This window comes from Pinus tabuliformis, chromosome 5_1, assembly GCF_031772625.1.
Source record: "Pinus tabuliformis cultivar Carrire ecotype Pingquan chromosome 5_1, CPIR1, whole genome shotgun sequence".
In the NCBI taxonomy this organism is placed as follows: Eukaryota; Viridiplantae; Streptophyta; class Pinopsida; order Pinales; family Pinaceae; genus Pinus; species Pinus tabuliformis.
The window spans coordinates 503,043,345-503,055,193 of NC_142305.1; positions in this window are offsets into that span (position 1 = coordinate 503,043,345).

An 11,849-nucleotide genomic window follows, 5' to 3' on the forward strand; every position below is an offset into this window, starting at 1 on the left:
CCTTTGGCATATTTGGCACTTGGAGACAAAAAAATCAAGTCTTCATTTCTCATTTTCAACAAACCAAACATACACTTAACATACACCTTGTAGCACCATGGATATGCACACCGACATATCATATGAACAAGACATGGATTTCCACCACTGAAACTACATGCACCAGAAGGACACTAAAACGTAAAAAAAGAGGATGAAGGACTTCAAATATTGGCTGAGGCTTCGTCGGCCCATCTCAGCACTTGATAAAGATGACTCAACCCAAATTTCAAGAAATTTGGAGCAATTTTTGACATTTTGAAATATTTTGCACTAAAAAACATGTTTTGTCTCCCTATGCGCCACGCCACGTGGCACTCGCTTTTGCTAGAGGGCTCCAAATCCAAAAAAAAATGTGTTTTTGGATTTTTCATGATAAACTATGGTTTCTTGTGCATGGCCAAGAAATTTGGGCAGGTTTTGAGTCCTCAAGAGGGCAAAAACACTAAAAAAAATGACTTCACTGCCCCTATTTTGACACACAGGAAGCAGTCTTGGGAGATTGAAGTTTTGGAGGGCAAATGACATCCAAATTCAGAAATTCCACTTGGGTTGGAAAGTAGGCAGGTAGGGATTTCCAACAATCACACGTGGGAGAAATTTGGATTTCAGCAAGTGCCTCAAATTCAGCTCCAAAGTGGCACGACGCATAGAGAATCAGGCGCGGCACATAGAGGATTTTTGCCTGTTTTTCATTGTTTAGCTCAGAAATTCACCCAGTTTTGACCAATTTTGATTTTTGATATTACTTTTGATCTTTCATGATGTAATTTGATAACTATGATGTAATATTGGCACATTTTTACTTGTTCTAGAGGATTCATTCACTAAAAAGTAAAAATTAAATGAATGAATCAGTTTCCTAGCATATAGGGGTAAGTTGTTTGACTACATAGATTTTAGTTCCTTGTTTAGAATTGGTTCAAACAATTCCTAGAATGATGAGCTTGACCCCTAGAGGCATGGGAAGGAGTTAGGATTGTCTATATCATGTAATTTCTTAGTCATTTTCAGGGTTGGATACTTGTGATTACTTGGCACTCTATTGTACATTTCATTTCTGCAATTTTGGCAAAGGAAAGACCAGGGTTTTGCAGCACTTGTTGGGATCCATGTGGCTCTATGTTTTGATGGTGTTTTTATCTATGTATTTGTAAGTTCATTGATGTTTATGTGTATCATTTTCCCTTCTCTTTTCTTCTACAATTAAACAAATGAGTGATTGAGGTAGAATTCATTGGACTGCTCTGCTCTACCTTGAAATTTGGTTTAATTCTACATGTTTTCATCTGTTTGAGGAGGACTCTTGAGACTTTCTTGCCCTCCTTATCCCCTAACCGGTATGATCCATCCATTCATTCAATCCAAGGCATCAAAACTACTGCCTATCTTGCCCCTACCTGAACTCTGCAAAAATCTGGCCTCATCCCCATACCCAAAATTTGCCTTTCCCTTTTTCTAACAAAACCCCCAAAAACTCAAAACAAATCCTTGTACTTCATACCTAGCCTAAAATTAGTTTATATTTTAGTCATCTCAATCCCCATAGATCATCTTTCGTTGAGATTGAACTGGAGAGCACCCTCTCCTATCCTCGTAGGGATAGCTACGAGGCTGAGCATGGTTTGATGTGGACATCGAACCTTGTCTTTTCCGCTTGAGGCAAATCTAGGCTCTAACAGATGGCACTTGCCTACCTGGAATTCCTCTCCCCAGAGATAAATGATCTCAGTAAGCGAAAAGAGTTGGCCAAGATGGTGACGAGGGTAAAAATCCTAAGGCAACTATGCTGACTTGGAGCCTGTTGGAGGAGACCCAAAATTCCTCATAGATGGGATGTTGTCAAAGGAATAGGCAAGAAACTACCAAGAGGAATCCTATATTGGACCACATGTGGTCATTGGAATTCTTGAGACAGTTGGCCAGTGGAATTTTGTACTAGACCTGGTATGGTCTTTGTCAAAATTACTGTTTGGATGTGAAAATGACTCGATCTAGTTGTGGAAAGCAGTTCCGATTTGCTGGGAGGAGCATTCTGTAGCCTATTATGGTTGTCATAGCTAAAAAAATTAACTAATCAGCTATGTTTCATGTTAAACGTAGATTTTATATATACTTACGTAAATATTTTATGTACATTTTTGACATAAAATGAGCCTAGTGCTCAGAAAGGAATTACTGGAACTCAATGCATTTATTGGTCATTTTGATGATCAGAGAGAGTTAGGTGTTATATGAGTACTTGTAGAAGTAGTGTGTCATACACGGAGCTAAGGCAATGTGCACATGGTGCAGTGATTTATCAATTTTATGGTTAGAGTGTTGGTGCTCCCCAAGTACTGGTAGAAGTAATTTTTGTAGTATCACCTAACATTGCATAATTGATTAATAGTTAAAATTATTTCATCTGATTGAAAATGTTGTGACTAATGTGATCGAATTTTTTAGTCATATATTACAGGGTCCTTTCCATGGAGTGTAGATGGGTCATCCAATCACTATTGAAGTGCTTGCGTAAAATTCACCATGACTTGTAAGAGTAATTGGTAAGTAACGGTAAGTTTGTATAGAGATTTTGTTTTCTTTCTATATAATTGAATATTGGCTAAGTTATGGAAAGTAGAAATTGATTAGTTTTGAAGTTATAAATTCTTATGACTATAGATCAACATTATTTCTTTTTCCTATTGGTATTCCTTGGAAATGCACTCCTTCATTTTGAAGGGAAAGGATCTCATTTTCAATTGTTTGGATTTTTATATAATGAGTTGAAAATAAGTCCCAGTGATAGATAAACATTAGGGACAATGTTCTCTTTAAGGGTGGGAGTATGTAATATTCCTATTCGATGTTTATTTTACACAAAAAGTATTAATTAATATTCGATTATATTTTTTTTACATGACAATTGTATTATAATTTAGTTAGGGCTCGATTCTTGATAACCACCCTTTCATTCTTTTTCTTGGTGTGGGATTCCTTCCAACTTTTGTGGGATGTTGTTACACTTAAGGAAATCATTGCAAAGTAAAATAGGAGGTGAATAGTGGATTCGCTGCCCATTACGACATTTGAGTATGGTTTGCACCTAAGGCATAAGAAACTCTGCAAGGCTAAGGGATCGCTTCATTGAAGAAGACCTGGGATTTGTCGATGTATCTTATCCATTGTTTTAATACATGAGTAGTAGTTCAACCCTGGTGTGGTTGAACCAAATTTATTTGATTAAGTGAGGCACGTGAATTAATTTATTTAATTCCTGGAAATATTGGCATGAGTTCTTAAGAAAATATGAGAGTAATGGGTTATGAGTTTTCTTGAAATATTTTTATCAAATTCTATGAATACAAGGATGAGTTCATTTTATTCATATAGAGATAAGATAAGAACTCAGGTTAATTTTTTTTGGAAAAATAAATAAATATGTGTTTATTTTTCTAGTCATTTGCAATAGTTTTTATAAAATAATACATGGAAATGTTGCCTGTAAGAGAAAGAAATACATCTGATATCTTGAAAAGAAAATTGTTATAGATCTGACCCACAAATATATGATAATGCAAATATACCCAAGAAATAACAATATTTGAATAAATAAATGCTTCTTTATTAATATCAAAACCCTTACAGTAGGGCAACACCATATATTCACTCCTTAAGGAAGGAGAACACTCCACAAGCCATATGTTTGTTCATACAATATTCCTTGACATCTCTCAATGGGGAGTCTCTAGCCTCTATATAGGCCTCTTACATACAATACCATGGGTCATTACCATGGTTCCCTCAATAACATCTATCTAATACCATGGGCTTATTACATTATTGCTAACTACTTATGGTCCCTTACATGATACGAGTTAACCACCTTATTTATTATTATGGCCCATCCCATTATTACATTATTCCCTTGGGTACATCCCACTGTACCCCATATTATCCCCCCTAGGTATACTACATTCCACCCCCCTTAACATGTTTCATCCCCGAAACATATGAAGAACACAAATAATAAGATCTACTCAAAAGAGTAATCCACTAGTACCATGCACGTGCATCTAGCCATCCAAGAGAAAGGTGAACCCTTGATATCGTTGGTGCCTTGCTCACTTGATATGGAAGTTGACCCTGGCGGCTCTTCTGGGTTGATGTGTAGTGGGTGGATCGTCGCCCTTCTCTATCTGTCATGCAGGGGTTGTTGTCATTGTCGCTAACTCGTTGCCATCTTGTTGGTTGTTTTCTTGTGGGGTGATGTGGGTGGTGATATGCTGGATTTTTAACCAACGATGTGCTTTTCTTTAATTCACCACCTAATGGAGCCTGATTGGTAGTTGGTACATGTTGTGGTGCCTGTTTTTGTTTCTTATCTTCCAATATTACTTCAACCACTGAGTCCTCATTTGATGTATCGGTACCTGTAATATTTTTTGCTTCCGCCTCCTTGGATTCCCCCTGTTTTTTTGGTACCTAGTTTGATGTTTATGTTTGGTTGTCGACCATTAAAGACTCATCATCTGATGTCTTAGTGTCAATAGAGCCTTGTGCATCTGCCTCCATAGTCTCTACTTGGGTGTTAATACAAATATCTTGCAATGTTATTTTCTTCCTTTTATACAGAGTTTCATGAATTTCTTCTGCAGAATAACATTGACAGTACCCACAGATTCCATCCAAGGATATCTCAACACAACATCCATGTTATCCATATCTGAAGTATAAAAATCACAATACAACACATACTAATCCATAGAAAGCTTCAAATCTTTATAAACTTGAACATCCTCATTATCAACCTGTGTGTTTTCAATGTGTTTTACTGGAACTTGCAATTTTTTTGCCAAATTAACATTGATAAAATTATGCTTACTAGGATTTATAGACACAATGATCTTCTCCTTCTGAATCAATCCATGAATCTGCAATAAGGAGATACCAGTAGGAAATAGCCCTTTAGGTTTCTTGGTTTCCTTCTTTCATGTAAAAATAAAATCTTTGCTAGGTTGTGCGCCTATCTATCTGAGCTTAGTAGAAGGACCCAAAAAATTAGATTTATGGTCAAAGTGGTCACAAATGGATTTTGTGAACATTTGCCAGGTAATTGTCCTTGGATAGCATTTAGAATGCGACTACCACCATTGCCATCTTTCTTGGTCCAAGTAAAGTTCTCCCACAGGTAGTTTAGCTTCATCATCTACGATGTGCTCCAGAGTGAAATACTGTTCCATTTGTGATAGCCATATTTCCGGATCAGAGCCATCAAATTTGTACATCTTCATCAAATTATGATCTAGGCACTGGAATTTCAAATTCGCACTACAACTATCCCACCTTCACAAAAATTTCTAAAAAAGAAGAGCTGATTTTAAATCGACGATATCTCCCTCATCCAGACTCTAATTCAACTGCCTTTTTTTGTGAAATTGGATATTTTTTCACAAAGAACCAAGGTCTACAATTAGATTCTACAAATGTTGCCCTAGAATGTACATATCTGATCTGCAAACTCGCTGCCCCCAAAAATGTCTGCAACACAACTGATTTTTAAATTGGCGATATCTCCTTCATCCAGACTCCAATTTGACCGATTTCCTTTTTCAAATTAGGTATTTTTTCATAGAAAATATAGATTGTCAATTACATTCTACATATTTTTCACCAAAACATACATATTTGTTCTGCAAACTTGCCACCCTAAAAAATGTCTGCAACACAGCTCATTTTTAAATCAGCGATATCTCCCTCATTCAGACTCTGATTTGACCGATTTTTTTTTTGAAATTTGGTATTTTCTTGCAAAAAACCAAAATATGAAATTACATTTTGCAAAATTTTCACCAAAAAATATAGATATGATATGCAAATTCACCGCCCCAAAATGTTCCTGCAAAAAATAAAAACAAATTCTTCTTTGCCAAAGAAAGTGCTCTAATACCACTTGTTATAGATCTGACCCAAAAATTTATGATAATGCAAATATACCCAAGAAATAAAAATCTCTTAATACGGAAATGATTCTTTATTAATATCAAAAACCTTAAGGTAGGGAAACCCCATAGATTCACTCCTTAAGGAAGGAGAACACTCCACAAGACATATGCTTGTTCATATAATATTCCTTGACATCTCTTAATGGGGAGTCTCTAGGCTCTATATCGGCCTCATAATACAATACCATGGGTCATTACCATGGTTACCTCAATACCATCTATCTAATACCATGGTCTTATTACATTATTGTTAACTACTTGTGGTCCCTTACATGATACGGCTTAACCACCTTATTAAGGAAAATATATTACTAGTACTACATGTAGACAAAGATTGGTATTATATATTTTTCTTGGTAAAGAAAATATATTACTACATGTAGATAAAGATACTTATTATATAATCACGACATTAAAAGATAAGTAACCTTGCTTGCCTTTATATAACATTGCATTTATCGAAGAAAAGATAGGATGTATAAGTAACCTTGCTTGTCTCTAGATAACATTGCATATATGTAAGAAAATATATGATGCATGCTCTTTTCTTAAAAAATGGATTTCGTACTAGTGTATGAAATAATAACAAATCCAAGTTATTTTCTTGGAAGTGAATATTAAAGAGGGTAATTTGTGAAATATTTCCATGAGTGGTGAAAACTAAAAGAGAAAAGTTAAATTATATTATTTTTCTTGAAAAAAGATATTTTCTTTTGAAATGTGTAGTTTTAATAATTACCTTATGTCTTTATAAGACATAAGTATTTTTTGATGAAAAGATAAATGGTTTATGCATTAGATATTGGTTAGTTTGATTTAATTTCATGGTTTGATGCATAAAAGGTTAGCATTATTATTATTTTAGTTCTTATGCCCAAAAGAAAGGTCTACTATGATACTTTCTTGAAAACAAATGCACGAGAACTATGTTATGTTACTTTCTTGAAAACAAATGCATGAGAACTTTGTTATGATACCTTGGAAATAAATGCATAAGAACTTTGTACATAGAAAGATAGAGAAACTATGTTGGGTTCTTGAAAATAACTATGTGAAAAGAACACATATGTAGAAGCATAGAAACAATACTTGACTACATGCATGAATTTGTAGAACTATTGTGATATTTATTTTAAAGCAGAAACTTGGATTTGTATGCAGAAAAGAGTAGGTATTATGGTCAATTGTCAAAAGTAAAAGAAGTAATTACTTATGCACATGCAAGAAATAATGAATAACACATTAGCTTTATTTTATAGCAACATGTGTCTTTTTGCATGCATTAGATTTTGTAAATAACTCTATTTTGGGAAAGATGTTTTTTGAAAAGGGACTTGCATTTGCATGTACAACAATGATGTCTATCATGTTAGTCTTTCCTTAGAAGAGGGCATGTATTTTTGTGTATTATAATAATATCTATTTTATTGGAAATGTTTCTTACTTACATGCACAAAGAAGAAGCTAAGGGGTTAGCTCTCTTTGAATAAGTTTTTATCTAATTAGATGCATGGAAAACAAACATAAGTTGCTACTATCCTTTAAATGGAATATGAATGGTTACAGTGGTATCCTTTGGATATCAACGCGTGTTGGTGCAAGAATTATCATAGTAATGCGGTAATTATTTTGATATGCTTGATAATTAGTTCTTTATATATGCACATTGTTGTTCGAAGAAGCATGTTGTGATATTATATTTACATATCACGTGTGCACATGAATAGATGTTAAAAGATTGCTCTTAAAGACTGATTATTTATTCATTAATACTTTATCTAATCTTGTCACCAAAGCTTCTTGATGACAACAATGAAAAGAAATGATGTTGATTTGTGCCAAAGACAAATTATTTTTAACATTGTGGTAGATAAGAACTAATGGTCGATGTTGATGAGTTTGACCTGTAGGATGGTCCACAAAACAATCATGCCAGATATAGAGAGTGATGATTTGTGGGTAAATGGATTCATGACAATTGTTATATCTTGTAGTTAGGTATCTTTTATTTTAATGATATTTCATTGTAATATTTTATAATAATGGATAATGTATGAACTCCCTTATAATACATTGAGCGAGGGTTGAATTCCCTCACAAGTGTTTAATAATAAAATTAAGAGTTTCTTGGTCTTCACCCTACAGGGTTTCCAGGATATATCCATGTTCATGATGTGATTGCTTATTATGTCAGTTTGGTGATGTTGATTCTTGCATAATGTGATGTTGATAATGTCAAGTATGTGATTAATTAATGTGGTTGAAGGAATCATGAAATAGATGCAAGGTTACAACATAGAGTTTATGTTAATATAGTACAAGAGTGGTTGTTAATGGTTATGCATCATACTATTTCTCTACATTTACTTTATGTACTAATCAACACTCTATATAATGGTTAATGAGGAATGTGTAATAGTGTTTTGGATAATTACATATGGGTAGTTTGTGGAAAAAAAATCCTAACTCCCTGCATTTCCATGTGAGGCTACCGAGGTATGTCACATTGAAACCTTAATGATGCATGATAAGCATGTTTATCAGAAAAAAATTCAAACTCAAGGGTAATAACTTTGTTGTGGTCATATACATAATCCACTACATATCAATGTCAAATTCTATATCATGATTCATATTGTCATGTGAAATTCCTATAATACATATTGTAAAATTAAATTCATGCATTTATGTTGATTTCATAGTTGCTTCTTGAGGATTAGTAGTTGTTTTTTCATAACACTTTTTTTATCATAATTTATTGAAAGATGAAATTATATGTTTGGTAGTTAAGTGGTCTTAATATACCTATAGTAAATACTGATGTTAAAACTTAAGTAAAATAAAATACTCGTATTTGCAATTTCGATATAGATAGAATATTATTAATGAAGTTCATCTTTAATCATTTCAGTTAGGTTTCGTTTCTTGATAACCACCCTTAACATTCTTTATCCACCTTAGATCTCTTACGGGTGAAAAGGGGGAAGAGGAAAAGCCGTGGGAGAATTACACTTATGTCAGTCATTCACTCTACAATCATGTGAGAAGAGGCTTGCATGAGACTGAAAACAAACACCAGGCATGGGACTGAAAATAGGGACACATGAGGAGTCCCACAAAAAAACACAAGGCATCACTAGGCATGGGACTGTTTGCATGGGGGACTAACAATAAACACCACAGAGAAAACGATGGTGTATTGTGGTTGTTCACAATGGTGATTTTTCTTCAAAAACACTTGGATTCAATGGTGCCTTGTAATTGGAGGTGCCGAGTTATGACAATTTATGATGCAGAGGTAAGTTTTTATGCTTTTAGTTTTTAATGGTTTAAACTATTGCAAACCAAATAATGAGTATTTCACCCTTTCCAATTTCTAGTTCTCTCTTTTAATGGATGAGTAGAATGCAGGAGAAGAGAAGGGTTTTTACTTGAATAATCTCAATATGGGTAATCTAATATATTACTACATATAGATAAAGAATGATTTTTATATATTTTTCATGGTTAAGAAAATATATTACTACATGTATATAAATATTGTGATCATATATTTTTCTTGGTAAATAAAATATATTATTGCATGTAGATAAAGATTTATTATTATATATTTTTCTTGGTAAAGAAAATATATTACTGCATGTAGATAAATATTGAGATCATATATTTTTCTTGGTAAAGAAAATATATTACTACATGTAGATAAAGATTGTTATTACTATATAAAGAAAAAGATTGCTAATATATATATTTGCAACATTAAAAGATAAGTAACCTTTCTTGTCTATATATACCATTTCATATGCCTTTTATGTAAGAAAGGATATGATACATGCTATTTTATTAAAAGGGATTTCGTATTCATTTTCATGGAAGTGATTATAGATTAAAGAGGGTAATTTTGTGAAATATTCTCATGGGTAAGAGGATTATTTTGTAAAATAATACTTAGTATGAGAAAATAAAATAACCTATGCATAGAAGAAATGCATAGAGATAATATAAGTCATTGAAATCATCTTTGGAAAGAACATGTTTTATTTCCTGTGCGTGAAACATATGTTAATTGTGTTAATTCCTTTGCAATAGTTTGCAAAAGTTACATGTTTTGGTGACTAAAAAGGTAAATGATTTGTGTGCTGCATATTGGATAGTTTGATTCAATTGCATGGTTTTAATGCATAAAATCTTACCATTATTATTATCTTATTTGTTATGCCCAAAAGAAATGTTGATTATGATACTTTCTTGAAAAAAATGCATGAGAACTTTGTTATGATACTTTCTTGGAAACAAATGCATAATAACTTTGTAGATATATCATAGAGAAAATATGTTCGGTTCTTGAAGATAACTATGTGAAAAGAACACATATGCATAAGCATAGAAGCAATAGTTGATTACATGTATGAAGATATAACTATTGTGTTGGATATTTTAAAGAGAAACATGGATTTGTAGAACTATTGTGTTAGATCTTTTAAAGAGAAATATGGATTTGTGTGTAGAAAAAAGTAAGTATTATCGAAAGTAAAACAAGTAGTTACTTGGAATAAATGTACTAGCTTTCCTTTGTAAAATACATATATCTGCATGTAAGAAATAATGACTAACACATTAGTTCTAGTTTAGAACAATTCATGTCTTTGTGAATACAATATATCTTGTAGGTAGCTCTATCTTGGAAAAGACATTTTTCGAAAAGGGACTTACATTTACATGCATGACAATAATGTCTATCATGTTAGCTTACGCTTACAAGGGGACATCTAATGTATTGGAAATGTTACTTAGTTACATGCAAAAGGAATAAGCTAAGGGGGTAGCTCTCTTCTTCGAATAAGTTTTTATCTAATTACAAGCATGAAAAATAAAGATAAGCTTCTAGTATCTTTTAGGTGAAATGAATGATTAGAGTGGTTTTGTTTCGATATGAACATGTGCTGGTGCAAGAATGATCATAGTAACGAGGTAATTAATTTGACATGCTTGATAATTATTTGTTTATACATGCATAATTTTGTTAGAAGAAGCATGTTGTGATATTATATTTACATCTCATTTATGCGCATGAGTAGATGTTAACAAATCACTTTTAAAGAATTATTATTGATAGATTAATACTTTATCTATTCATGTTAACATAGATTGTTAACGACAACAGTGACACAAAAGGATGGTGATTTGTGCAAAAGACAAATTGTGTTTAACATTGTGGAAGATAAGAACTAATGGTCCATGCTGATGAGTATGAGTTGCAGGATGGTGCACTAATGGAACAATCATGCCACAAGGATGTAGAGAGTGGTGATATGTCAATAAATGGTTTCATGACAATTGCAATAGATTTTAGCTAGGTATGTGGTATTTTAATGATATTTCATTGATATCTTTTATAACAATGGATAAGGATGGACTCCTTTATAATCCATTAAGTGAGGGGTGAACACCCTCATGAGTGTTTAATAATAAAATTAAGCATTTGCTAGTTTTCACCCTACGGGGTTTCCAGGGTATATCGGTGTTCAATGATGTGATTGATTATTGTGTCAGTTTGATGATGTTGATTCCTTATCTGATGTGATATTCATAATGTAAAGTATGTGATTAATTAATCTGGTTAAGGGAATCATGAAATGGATGCAAGGTTCATCAGACAATTTATGTTAATATACTACAACAATACTACAACAGTGGTTGTTAATGGTTATGCAACTTACTATCTTCTATTAAAAGTTACTTTATGTACTAATGAACATTCTATCCAATGTTTAATGAAGAATTTCAAATACTAATTTGGATAATTACCTATGGGTAATTTTT